At 34.9% G+C, this 14,512-nt stretch overlaps 1 protein-coding gene across 4 annotated transcripts in view; it reads left to right on the top strand.

The window, feature by feature from the left end:
• Positions 1–14,512, top strand: part of LOC123546995 (dopamine receptor 1-like) — a 527,538-nt gene that overhangs the window by 207,985 nt on the left and 305,041 nt on the right. For all 4 annotated transcript variants that reach the window (XM_053551313.1, XM_045333716.2, XM_045333717.2 and 1 more), the window contains exon 2: positions 8,870–8,970. The gene's annotated coding sequence lies outside the window, so the exon portion shown is untranslated. The remainder of the gene's footprint in view (positions 1–8,869; positions 8,971–14,512) is intronic.

The raw sequence follows: 14,512 nt of genomic DNA, 5'->3' as shown, positions 1-14,512 counted from the left end.
GTGTGAAACTGCTGGCCCGATTTTAGAATCATTTTACACAAATGGTCCTTGTGTGACCCTCTACCAAGATTGTTCAAATTATTTCGATTCATCAAAAAACATGGCCGTCAGAGGGCGTGGTCACTTTTCTCTATATGTATATAGTAGAAACTTTAAAAGTCTTTTTGACTGAATGTGTGAAACTGCCAGCCCGATTTTAAAATATTTTACACAATTGGTTCTTGTGTGACCCTCTACCAAGATTGTTAAAATTATTACGATTCGTCAAAAAATATGGCTGCCAGGGGACGTGGTCACTTTTCCCTTTATGTATATAGTAGAAACTTAGAAAATCTTCTTGTATAAAACCGTTTGCCCGATTTTAAAATAATTTCACACAAACTGTCCTTGTGTGACCTACAAATAATGTTCAATTTTTTTCTGATTTCGTCAAAAAACATGGCCGCCAGAGGGCATGGTCACTTCTTTAAACAACATCTCCTCCAAAACCACTGAATGAATTTTGATGAAACTTTACACAAATGATCTCTGGGTAGCCCACTTTCAAAATTGTTCAAATGGTTCCGGTTCATTGAACATAAGGGTCTTTTTGGTTGAAAACAGGTTTTCAGCTATCAGACTTTAAAAATCCTTTTCTCTACAGCTTTGATGTGATATAAGGGTTTGACTCTCTACCATACTTGTCAAAATTATTGCCCTAAGGTAAAACAAAATGGCCACGCTCCTGTGTCTCACATGTACTTACTATAGGCTTTTATATAAGAAACTTTGAAAATCTTCTTCTCTGAATCAGTAAGAGCTAGAGGCTTGATTATTTTGGTGTGTGATATCAGATTTGTAATCTCTACCGTAATTGTTCAAATTATTGCCATAGGTTCAAAAATGTGCGTGACATGTGTATAATATAGGCTAACAAAGAAGAAACCTAACTCTGTACTTGAACAAATACACTTGAAGTCTTGTACACAGGTGAGCGCTTTAGGGTCAATGACCCTGTTTGATAAATTATAAGGGTCAGAGTTATGTCCCTTGAAATTATTTATAAAAGGCATTGTTATACAAAATTCACCATATACTTATTTATGGAATACAATGTTCCACCATTTTATGCGAAAGGTATGTCAAAGGAAATTATTAATCAGTCTGGGTGCTCAGAAATGGAAAAAAATGCATATGTGAGAGTTACAGCCCTTGAGTTATTCAAATTATAGAAAAGTTTCACAACAGTTTTAATGGTACATTTTAAGTTAAGTTTTTGAATATTTTTGTTCATCTATCGTTTCGAAAACGATGTTATAAATAGTAAAGGACGTGCTCATGGGTTGTGAAACCCTGTGTTTATACCCCACTTCGAAGAAGGAGGGGTATATTGTTTTGCAGATGTCGGTCGGTCTGTCGGTCAGTCGATCGGTATGCAGACCAATCAGTTTCCGGATGATAACCAAAGAACGCTTGGGCCAAGGATCACGGAAATTGAAAGGGAGGTTGGCCATAACCAGCAAATGATCTCTATTGATTTTGAGGTCAGCAGGTCAAAGGTCAAGGTCACAGTTTAAGGACGATAACTTGAAAACGCTTGGGCCTAGGATCACGAATCTTAATAGGGAAGTTGATCGTGACCAGCAGATGACATTTATTGATTTTGAGGTCAGTAGATCAAAGGTCAAGGTCACTTTGACCAAGAACATGTCTACGGTTTCCAGATGATAACTCAAGAATGCTTAAACCTAGGATCATGAAAGTTGATAGGAGGTTGGTCATGACCAGCAGATGACCCTTATTGATTTTGAGGTCAGTAGGTCAAAGGTCAAGGTCACAGTGACCCAGAACAGTTTAATGGTTTCCGGACAATAACTTGAGAACGCTTGGGCCTAGGATCATGAAACTTGATATGGTGGTTGATCATGACCAGCAAATGTCCCTTATTGATTTTGAGATCAGTAACTCAAAGATCACGGTCACAGTGACCCTAACATTTGAACCGTTTCCGGGTGATAACTTAAGAACGCTTGGGCCTAGGATCACGAAACTTAATAGGGAAGTTGATCATGACCAGCAGATGACCCCTATTAATTTTGTGGTCAGTAGGTCAAAGGTCAAGGTCACATTGACCCAGAACAGTAGAAAAAAAATTTGACAATTAACTACAGAATGCTTTGTTCTAAGATCACATTTGATACGGAGGTCACTTACCAAAATTATTGATTTGAGGTCAGTACGTCAAACGTCCAGTGCACAGTGACCAAATAATTTCTGTTCCTTGTGCATTACTGAATGCATCAAGGTGGGGGGGGGGGGGTGCATTTTGTATTCTACGAGCTCTTGTTCAATATTTCAGTTCGTCTGTCTGTCCGTCTCTATACCTCAATGTCTAAAAACATTTATCAGATTCGTGCCTTCCGCACCCTTATTTCAGATTTGCGTAAGTATCATTTCATTTGACAGTACAGAAATATATCCAACAGTTTTTCCTCACAGTAAAGAATAGGTTTAAACCTTCAGATCAAAGTCAGATGTGATTAAAGACCAATAAATTATATAAACATAATCATTAGCCATAAGCTTGACATCATTACAAAAGCTTTAAGATAGTATATGCGGTGATTCCGTCTGCATTTGTGGTCTTTTTAACTTTATATGCAGTTCTTTCTACTGTATATGTGGTGCATTCAATTGTATATGTGATGCTTTCAGCTGCATATGCTGAGCTTATAACTTTGTATCGGAATTACTTTATGTTCGGGGTTTTCAACTTTCATCTGTATAGGAGGTACCTGCAACTGTATGTGCATTTCTTTACATGCGGTGATTTTAACTTTATATGAGTAGCATTGTATTGTATATGTGGTTCTTTCAACTGTATATACGGTCCGTTTAATTGTATATGCTGTACCTTTATATTTATATCCGGTGCTTTCAACTTAATGTGCGGTGCAAATAACATTACGTGCAAACTACATTATGAGATCGGAATATTACGAAAGTTAACGAATATTGCCGAAAACATCCGACATAGGATATTATTCCAGGGCATTCTGCCTCTTCTACACCGGTTCAGGGTAGGCATAAAGTGCGAAAATAAGAATTTGTTTTCGAGGGTGCCATTTCGTGCGTTCGGGAAAAAACAAATGATATTAAAAAGATTCGCGTGCATTTTAGTTACATATAGATCTGCAGAAAAAATAAGAATTTCGTAGTAGCCAACGTATTTGCGATTATTGTCACCCTAAAACACTAATTTAAGGGCAATATGATCATGCTTGCTTGGTTCTTACATCTTCTGTTGAGTAAATTTATATATGTTCATTTATAAACTTTTTAGCATGGCTGACCTGAAACGAAAATTTGAAAGAAGCAGCATAGTTTATGCATATACAAATACAATACAGATATGTAATACAAATGTACTTAATACATAATATATTTTATCAATCTTCTTAAAAATAGGAAGTATTACATTTTTGAAATTCAGCAAAAACAAAAGTTTATACCTTGGATAAATAGTGCGTATGACATGTCAGATCTAAAAGATCAAACGTTGTCATAAAGTTATACTTATAAGCTAATCAAAATCTAAAAAGTCACAAATTTATATAAGAAAGTATAAACGGGAAGATTCCATACTTACGAAATATATGCCTGATATAAGAATTATTCTTAACTATAAGTGACCATATATTTTTGAGAGAAATCTTATAATGAAGTTTTGAAATATCGTACGTGTAATTGTGACTTTTCAGAAATGATATGTTCAAAGGCGTATAAAGAACAAAACCGCATGATTGCAAGACTCCATTCTGTTGTAATGTCAAGAATCAATTTAGAAAAAATATCAACAGTCAGTCAGATAAGCGCCACGTTGTATTGAAACGTTTCAAATACATTTTCACGTATACGATGAAGAAACTAAAAATATTAAATATGAAGAACATATAAGTAATTAGAGTTCTTTCATCTTATCTCATTTCCTCTCAGCTAACAGCCATGTTATCCCGTCATAATACAATGATAACATGATTCCTGCACAGACGCGAGGTCACGGCCATTTCAAGATACTACCGATATTATGTGGTAGTTTCAGGATAGATCAAAGCGCTGAAAGCACTGAAGGACGGTTGTCCTGAAAAGTGTCAAACCAAACTGAGCAAAAATGAACATTGGCGTTAAACAAGTAAATGCTTACCAAAAGTCACACTAGGGCTCAATTTAACAATTAGATAAAGTACAGTAGGCCTTCGTTTGCATTGTTTCTGTTGGTGCACAAGTGGCAGATAAAAGTTAATTTCAACCTTGTTTCCATTTTTTGCAGTATAAGTGTCATGTTCTTGCTTTTATCATGTGGTGTCGTCTTAGAAATGCTGCACAGTAGAATTTTTTTTTGGCTTCATCACTAGACGCCATAGACACAAAAAGTTAAGGGAAAGACTGTTGTATTCTGGAATAAGGAAACTTGCATATTCTTTATATAGGTAGGTTGAATTAACACTTCTGTAACAAACTCATTTCAAACATGGTTATAGGAGAAAAGAAAGAACATTATATATTCTATAAACTTTAATGTAGTAATAAAACAATGTTAGACTAGTTTAAAGTGTTCTAAAAAAAATTAGGATTTTCAACATACAGGCATTTATAAAAATAGTTGATCTTATATGAAAATCACAGTGATTCAATAACCATATATCAAGTTTCAACGGGTTCGTCGGTTAACTACCAAGAAAATGTGGTCTATGGATCATCTATGGTCTATGCCCATGCTTCTTTGTAGAGCTGTATGAAATAAGATTTGATCGGAAATTTTGCCAATATGACCACCCCCATTCAGTGTAAGTACAAAACAAAAATATAAACAATATACAGGTTATAGAACTGCAAACTAACACAAAAATATTGTGATTAATCACAAGACGTCGTCTTGAATATTACGCACCAGATGTGAGACTATGTTTTTTGGTCCGAGTAACAGTTACATTTTAAATGTATTAAACTTAATAAGGCATAAAATACTATTACATTTGGAATTTTCACGACTTTACACGAGATCGATAATGGGCCTATCATGTTCACCAGATTAATCAACGATAGCCTGCAACAAATTTTCTAGTTTTATATGTTCTTTTGGTTTACTTTTAGATTTCAACAATATTTCAGCTATTTTCACAGACAGACAGTTTACCGAAACATCATTCCTGGGAAAGACCAGTGCTAGGCTCCCATCCTCCGTCGATCAGAGATGTTATTGTATACCTTAAAAACGCAGAATGTAGGTTTTCTCGTGGCGCGGCTGATTTTGGAAATTTTATTAAAAAAAAAAAATATCTGTTACTCTTTAGACATTCAGTGCGAGTACAATACAAAACATAAGCTATAAGCAGGTTATATAACAGCAAACTAACACAAAAATACTGTTACTAATTTTAGACATTCAGTGCAAGTGCAATACAATTTCAGATTCAGAGATGTTGATTATGTGCGGTTACGGATCTCTCTAAAGTAACTGACGCGACCATCAGAAAATAGAAATAACGCCTGACCAACTTTGCTAAATAAATAAATATGTACTTCTGTGAAGAAAATCAAGATCCCTTCCAGTATGGCGGCTTCCAGTAAAATGATCGCGTTTTTTGTCCCGTGACTCATCGTCTGTATTAGTACTCGTTTTATATTTCAAAATACTTAGCTTTTTTACTTGTCTTAATATAAAATTCGGTGCTTCTTAAAATGCAGAGCTCCTTGAAAAATCACCAGTGCCCGTTAAAATTAAAAATATATATTCAAAGAAGTGGTGTTATTGCAATTGTAATTACGGATCCGTATTAGAAAGTTTATGTTCTGTTATTACAATTATGATATTTGTATCAACGATTATCAATAATTTCTAAATGCAAATAACGTTCATTTTGGAAGGAAGAATGGGACCAAATTTCGGTCAAGAAATACTGCTATGCTAGACCTCTGGTATGGAAGAATGACAAACAACCATTTACATGAACATTTGTGTTTTGAATTCAAATTCAAAACGTTTTTTAAATGTAATTGATCAGAGTTTTACACAGAGAAAAACACTGAACACAGAAACTCTCGAAAACCAATGTTTAATTTACCAGTAGGGGTGTTAGTAGGAACCTTTTGAATGTTAATTCTCATTTGTATAGCCAACAGTTTTATCCCAAGTGTAAAACAATGGTCAATGATTTCTAAGATTTATGGATGCAATATATGTAAGGGAGAGAGGAGCAATATGTGTTTTTAGAAAATTCCACGCCTGTTAATTTGGACCCAGATTTTTATACGCCCGTCTCTGAAAGAACGGGGCGTATTATGTGAACCCCCATGGCGGGCGGGCGGTCCGCGTCCAAAAGCATGCCCGCTCTCTAAGTCAAACAGTTTTCATCCGATCTTCACCAAACTTGCTGACAATGTTTATGGACATAATATCTCGGCCAAGCTCGATAACCAGCCAAATCACCTTAGGCACTCTTGGATAATGGCCCTTGAATTACTCGAAATCTGCGAATTTAGCCTTTTCCGCTCTTTAAGTCAAACAGTTTTCATCCGAACTTTATCAAACTTGCTGATAATGTTTGTAGGCATAATATCTCGGCCATGTTCGCTAACCAGCCAAATCTCCCCTTGCACTCTTGGATTATGGCCCTTGAATTACTCGAAAAAGTGCAAATTTAGCCTTGGCCGCCCTCTAAGTCAAACAGTTTTCATCCAATCTTCACCAAACTTGCTGACAATGTTTGTGGGCATAATATCTCAGCCAAGTTTGATAACCAGCCAAATCGCCCAAGGCACCCTTGGATTATGACCCTTGAATTACTCGAAATCTGCGAATTTAGCCTTCTCCGCCCTCTAAGTCGAACAGTTTTAATCCGATCTTCACCAGATTTGGTGACAATATTTGTGGGTATAATATCTCGGCCAAGTTCGATAACGAGCCAAATCGCCCCAGGCACTCTTGGATTATGGCCCTTCAATTACTCAAAATCTTTTTATGATACGTAACTGAATATTAAGATGGGCGTAGTTTGTGACAGTCTGACACTCTTCTTTTTCGTGATGTGCTCAGACCAGACTACTGTACAGGAAGTACATCGGAATCTGACATCAAAACAAAACCTTTTTAAGTTTTCGCACAAATGATTTTTGTGAAAATATTCCGGTGGGGCTCGAACTCCCGACCTCTTATATAGGGAAAAAATTCGAAAATCTTCTTGTCCAAAACCACGGGGTCCAAAACCACGGGTCCTAGGGCTTTGATATTTGGTATGTAGCATAATCTAGTTGTCCTTTATCAGGATTGTTCAAATTAACCCACTAGGGTCAAATGTCCCGCCCTTGGGGTCACATGGTTTATATAGACTTATATAGGGAAAACTTAAAAATCTTCCTGTACAAAACTTCTAGGTATGGTGGCTGGTTTCTGCCATTTCGTGTGGGCGGGGCGAAAACACACCAACACGACAACTCGACAAAAATCTAATTTATCGGCGGGGCGAAAACACAAAAACACGACACATTTTACGCGAAAACTCGACGTTTAGAGGGCACCGGCACGACAAATTTATCTGTCGAGCTTTCGTATTGGCGGATATAAATATGTCGTGTTGGCGCCCTTTATTTGTCGTGTTTTCGTGTTTTCGCCCCGCCGACACGAAAACACGACAAATACTTATCAGACATCTCTTATAAAACATAGAGTTATTTTAAACCAGTGGAAAAGAGTTTTAGAAGTAATTTTCTTTCTATTCGAACGAACCTGTCAATTCAGAAATTATTTATATCCACTAAAGCTGCATTAGAAGATTTGAAATTATAATACAGACCATAATATGTCAGATGTCGGTTGTCGTTTTAAGAGTATGAAGCGTATGTATAACAGACCCGGTTCCAGAAATATTTCATTTGGGTGGGGGGAGCAGCAGCAGTTAAGAATGAAGGCGGCATCGGCGAGCCGAGTGGGGGTAAGTACGGAAGTGGGTAACCCCCTGTGGGAACGCTAAATGATACAACACACCCACTCCTGTTAGGTGGGTCAGAGCGTGTCCGCCTGGAAATGTTTGAAATATATGTATAAAATGGTAGCCCCTGCTATAATTACGTATACGCGCGGGCCTCAATGAAGATTAACTTCCCTCGTTAATAAGGGCTTTGATATTTTTATTATGATATTGCTCTTATAAAACATTAAACGTATGACAGATCAGAACCTTATCACAGAATACTACACATACAATAAATTGATTGTAATTCTGTATTGTCGTCATGGGATTAATATCAGGTATATCAAATATTTATCCTGTAATTTTATAATAATGGTGATATCCTCCTGTGTGTATATATTAGCTAACAGCTAACGCTGTAATACCGAGTAGAATTATCAAAATTAAAACAAACAAAACTGTCAAAAACACAGACTTATCAGATTTGGTCATTATCAAAAAATGTGTTTATTATTCTAGTAAGAAATTGCCTTGAAACATTATCAGAAAATACATAAAATGTAGGTGAAGAGTAAAAAGGCAGAAGTAATTAGTTTGATATTCGACGTTCGTCTTTCTGTGGTTTTGTAATATACTGCTAAACCTTAAGGTACTAAACTTTCTCTTCTGTTCAATGTTACAGAAAAACAAATGTTGGGTTATGAAGGACTTGTATTCCAATAAACATACCAGGTTCACTGGAAAATATTTTGTAAAACAACAAAATGAAATATACTTACATAAGATCGATAAAGTGTTTCTGAATCACGTGAAAGCATGCAATAAAAATAGTATCAACAAACTGTAACATCCTAAAAAGCTAAGGAAGGAAAATAAAAAGTTTGATGTCTTACTTATCGTTGTTTCATGTTATATTACAGACAAAGTGGTTATGAATTGTGCTGCAATAAACTGAAAAGAAACAGTAAGACGGAAAGTTTTATAGTGCAAAATTCTGTCCGAGGAAATACGTCTGGAAAAGGTGAGTCAATATTACTATGTTATAATTAATTTTACTCTTGCAAAAATAAGTGTTTAATTTCCAAGTAAAGTAGCTTTCATTTGAACAGTGATTAACACGCATGTCCCCTTTGATGGCCTCCCGAGATCAACTTGACCTTTGTCCTATGACCAGCTGACAACAAAAACAATATCTACAGACACAGGCATTTGACGTCCTTAGGCCAAAATATTCTTCAGTTGTCAATAGTAAACCCAAGGTCGACAGACAGACAGACAGGCAGGGTTTGACAAAAACACTGATTAAAAATAAAAACTGCAATATATCTAACTGTAAAATTTAAATGACTTACTTAGTAATGTAGACCCTTTTTACTGACAGGACTCTAACCAATTGTCTCCGCCTTAGTCATTTGGCCAGTCATCCTAATAACTTTGAATACACTAGGTCAAGTTGTTCTCAATTTATAAAGCGGAAAACGTTTCAATGTTAAGGCAACTGTGAAATTGACCTTTGGCGTGTTGATCCACAAGACATAAGCCCAATCATGCTATTAAGTTTTAAGATACTGGGTCAAGTGGTTTTAAAGTTATTTAGCGGAAACCGTTTTCAATAGAAATCAAGGAAAGAAAGACTATTTAATTATGAACCATGTAACGTTTCTGATTTTTCTTATCAGCATTGGTGTATGTGTATCATTGAGATCCGAACTCAATTCTTTTCAAATTAGCTCTGTCTACTTTTTATAGAGTCTAAGTTACTAAGTCTTGTATAAACAAAGATATACATAAACCAAATATGCCATTCAGATATGTGTTTATACTTATTATACAATTCAATCATGAAATCAAATTTATCCGTGTAAACTAAAGTCTTTAGCTGTAAAGGTGGCTATTTTTGCATGCTTTCCAAACAAACGAACAAAACCGTGACAAAAAATGTAGGTCGTACTAAAGAGATAATCCTACCGTGCAAACTCATGGAAAGCATTCTATTATAAATGTTTTTTTTCCAAACTTGGATTTCATTTCTAAAATAGACATGTTAAGCCTTTCTTTGCACAGCGTGGAAACCATGCTGCATCTTTTATTTAAATAAATGTAGTAAAGGTATTTCAAGAAAAATCTTTAGATTGCAAAAGACTGTCAAGAATGTGAATGTGAACTACATTAAGTTGTAGAAGATCAAGACATGAGAAATACCTGTCAGCTTGATGACAGATCATTTTGTAACATTTAGAAATATCGTAAAATACCCTAAATATCATTTGAAAAATTGCAAAACATATAGTTAATGACTATACTACATTAACACTTTATGCGTCAAAAATACGTAATAAAGTTTGAATGGGGTACAAATATAATATATTCTAAATCATGTTAAATATTTTAGAATAATGTGAGTACAAGTATAGGTTGTCGATGGGTACTTAGGGCGGCGTGACAATCCACCGACAATTGACTTGTTTTCCCTGTCAGGCGGCTCTGATAAAAATGGATCTATTGCTTGAAATGTCATCATACAGATATTTTATCATGTTTTTCTGTGTTTTGTATTGACCCAAAAACAATAGCGGTCATTGTCTTCCTTTGCTCAATCCTGTTGTAAAGTTTGAAGGTCCTGGGTCAAGTGTCAAGAATTATCTTGGTTTCCTGATAAGGGTTATCTGGAATGTCAATTGGAAACTAACTTATTTTTATGTATGGAAATTTGAAGTCGTATTTTCTCTTCCATTTTTTGGGGAGAAAATCTCTTGAAGGAAAACATTATACTAGATCATTTAAAAACAGAATTACGTAATATTATACAAAACTCTTAGGAAGATAATGAGTGGTTAAGAACGACACTGGGAGTTGCTGAAAACATTTTTCCCTAGAATGTTTAAGAAATAATATATCTCATCGGTGATTTGTCGCTGAATAAATCACTGTTTGGAGTTAAGATGCGAAGGAATTATATCACGAGGGCGCAGCCCGAGTGATATAATGCTACGCATCTGAATGACAAACAGTGATTTATTCAAGAGCAAATCACTAAATGAGATATATTATTTCGATTCTAACACGTTATCAAGGACTTTAAAGTACACCCTTGTCGGCATGCATTAAACATTTGCCTGTTTTCAATCGGGTTCTTTTCCAGCGCGCCGCTACGCCGCTTGACGCTATGACGTAATAGTTGTGACGTCAGAACAGTGAATTGTTGTTTAATAATTCACTGTTTCCAGCCTTCTTTGTTTAATAGGAAAATGAATCGGATCGTGTTAGAATACGTTGTTTAAGTTATGCATTTAAATGCATGACGAAATTTCTGAGAAATGTAAACTGCACACCGTTTGAGGCAGCGCTATTACAGGAATCACATTTTGCAACGTCTTCATTAAATAGAGGATATTACATGAATGTCTTTTCATATTGAATTTATTAAACGATTTGAATAAAATAATAAAATGCGATGCTCTGCCGAGCATTTTATCAATTTTATTCAATGAGTTTAATAAATTCAATATGGAAAGTCTCAAATGTAATATTCTTTTTATCACATGTTAGCTTTTCCTGTAGAAACATAAAAAATTCTACTTTCTTTTACTATATAAACAAGTCAGTTTGACCAACGTCTCCTATACTATAAACGAGGTCGACGTCAAAGCTTTATTACACTAGTGTATCATCATTTTTATGTATACACTAGTGTATCATCATTTTAATGCAATGGCTTTATTACACTCCTGCGACGTCAAACATGTGACAAGATGTGATTAATGATATTTTCACTTTAATGTAGCTTATATAGCATATGTGCTCTCTTTTGGGTTAGCTGTTATAAATTAATGCATATGTACTGTCTTGCTGGTAAGCTGTTATAAATAACAGCATATGTGCTCTCTTTTTGGTTAGCTATTATAACTAACAGCATATGTGCTCTCTTTTTGGTTAGCTGTTAAATATAACAGCCTATATGCTCTCTTTTTGATTAGCTGTTATAAAGGATAGCATATGTGCTGTCTTGTTGGTTAGCTGTTATAAATGATAGCATATATGCTCTCTTGCTGGTAATCTGTAATAAATAACAGCATATGTGCTCTCTTGTTGTTTAACTGTTATAAATGATAGCATATGTGCTCTCCTGTTGGTTAGCTCTAAAGACTTACGAATAAAAGCATATGTGCTCTCTTGTTGGTAAGCTGTTATAAATAACATCATATGTGCTCTTGTTGGTTAGCTGTTATAAATGATAGCATATGTGCTGTCTTGTTGGTAAGCTGTTATGAATAAAAGCATAAGTACTCTTGTGTTTGTTAGCTCTAAAGACTTATGAATAATGGCATATGTGCTCTTTTGTTGGTAAGCTGTTATGAATAAAAGCATATGTACTGTCTTGTTGGTTAGCTCTAAAGACTTATTAATAAAAGCATATGTGCTCTCTTGTTGGTAAGCTGTTATGAATAAAAGCATATGTACTCTCTTGTTGGTCAGCTCTAAAGTCTTATGAATAATAGCATATGTGCTTTCTTGTTGGTTAGCTGTTATGAATACAATCATATGTGATTTCTTGCTGGATAACTCTAAAAGCTTATGAATAATAGCATATGTTCTCGCTTGTTGGTAAGCTGTTATGAATAAAAGCAAATATGTAATCTCTTCTTGGTTAGCTCTAAAGACTTATGAATAATAGCATATGTGCTCTTGTTGTTAGCTGTTATAAATAAAAGCATATGTACTCTCTTGCTGGTTAACTCTAAAGACTTACGAATAATAGCACATGTGCTCTTGTTGTTAGCTGTTATAAATAAAAGCATATGTACTCTCTTGCTGGTTAACTCTAAAGACTTACGAATAATAGCACATGTGCTCTTGTTAGCTGTTTTGAATAAAAGCATATATACTCTCTTGTCGGTTAGCTGTAAAGTCTTACGTATGCTCTCTTGTTGGTAAGCTGTTATGAATTTTAATTCTACACTTCATAAGGCAATTACCTATGGCCAGTATCATTCAGTCAAAAATCAGTTTCTAGAGATTTCTGAAGTAAATGGATCAAAAGTCAGCAGCGATCTTATAGCTGATAACAATCTCTAATGCTTGGCCCTACGGGCATTCAATTAGTCTGCGGTATTTCATATTGCAAATGAGTTAATTGTAATACACAACCATACATGAATCAAGCATAAAGTACAAATTGTGACAAAATTACTAGAGATACCGGTTAGAAGTTATTACCTTCTCTGGTCCTTAATAACAAATGCGCATAGAAAATACAAACATCAAACCACTGAAAGTTACATAATAAGATATTATTTTAAACGAGGCATATTATCTTTTAAGGTTTCTTTTGGTAAATGATCTTTAATACATTTTAGCCAAAGGCAATTGCGATCACACTCTTTTATTTTTCTCAATGCATTACGTTTGATGTACAATTACTCAAGTGAATTGATCGCCTCATATTTCATGTAAAATCTTGTATTTCTTTCTCTTAGGCGAATCGCTCGCCTCATATTCCATGTAAAATCTTGTGTTGATTTACTCAAGTGAATCGTTCGCCTCATATTCTATGTGAAATCTTGTGTAACCTTAACTCATGTGAATCGTTCGCCTCATATTCCATGTAACTCTTGTGTTAATTCTCTCAGGTGAATCGTTATCCTGATATTCTATGTAAAATCTTGAGTAATCTTAACTCACCTTATATTCCATTTATAACCTTGTATTTATTCACTCAGGCGAATCGTTCGCCTCATATTCCATGTTAAATCTTGTGTTACTTTCACTCAGGCGAATATTTCGCCTCATATTCCATGCAAAGTCTTGTGTTACCTTCACTTAGGTGAATCGTTCGCCTCATATTCCATGTAAAATCTTGTGTTGATTTACTCAGATGATTCGTATGCCTCATATTCTATGAAATATCTTGTGTAACCTTAATTCTGGTGATTTGTTTGCCTCATATTCTATGTAAAATCTTGTGTTGATTTACTCAGGTGATTCGTATGCCTCATATTCTATGAAATATCTTGTGTAACCTTAATTCTGGTGATTTGTTTGCCTCATATTCTATGTAAAATCTTGTGTTACCTTAACTCAGGCAAATTCCATACAAAAGCTTGTGTTACTTTCACTTAGGTGAAGCGTTCGCCTCATATACCATGTAAAATCTTGTGTTGATTTACTCAGGTGATTCGTATGCCTCATATTCAGATCTATGAAATATCTTGTGTAACCTCAATTCTGGTGATTTGTTTGCCACATATTCTATGTAAAATCTTGTGTTACCTTAACTCAGGCAAATTCCATACAAAATCTTGTGTTAGTTCAATCAAAATTTAATGAATCGTTCGCTTCATAGAACATATAAAATCTCGTGTTAATTCACTCAGTCGAAATGTTCGTCTCATAGGTCATTGTTCTACACAACATACTAACAAAATTGCTCAACACATGCAACTGTTTTGAAATAAGCAGACTTTGCTTTTATTACATTCTTAAAATTGTATACAGTGACATCAAACGTACGTTAATTTTTTTACTGTTTATTTTAATCTTTATTTCAACATGCTTATCTAGGT

This window comes from Mercenaria mercenaria, chromosome 9 (genome assembly GCF_021730395.1).
Source record: "Mercenaria mercenaria strain notata chromosome 9, MADL_Memer_1, whole genome shotgun sequence".
In the NCBI taxonomy this organism is placed as follows: Eukaryota; Metazoa; Mollusca; class Bivalvia; order Venerida; family Veneridae; genus Mercenaria; species Mercenaria mercenaria.
This window is presented reverse-complemented; position numbering and strand designations above follow the sequence as displayed.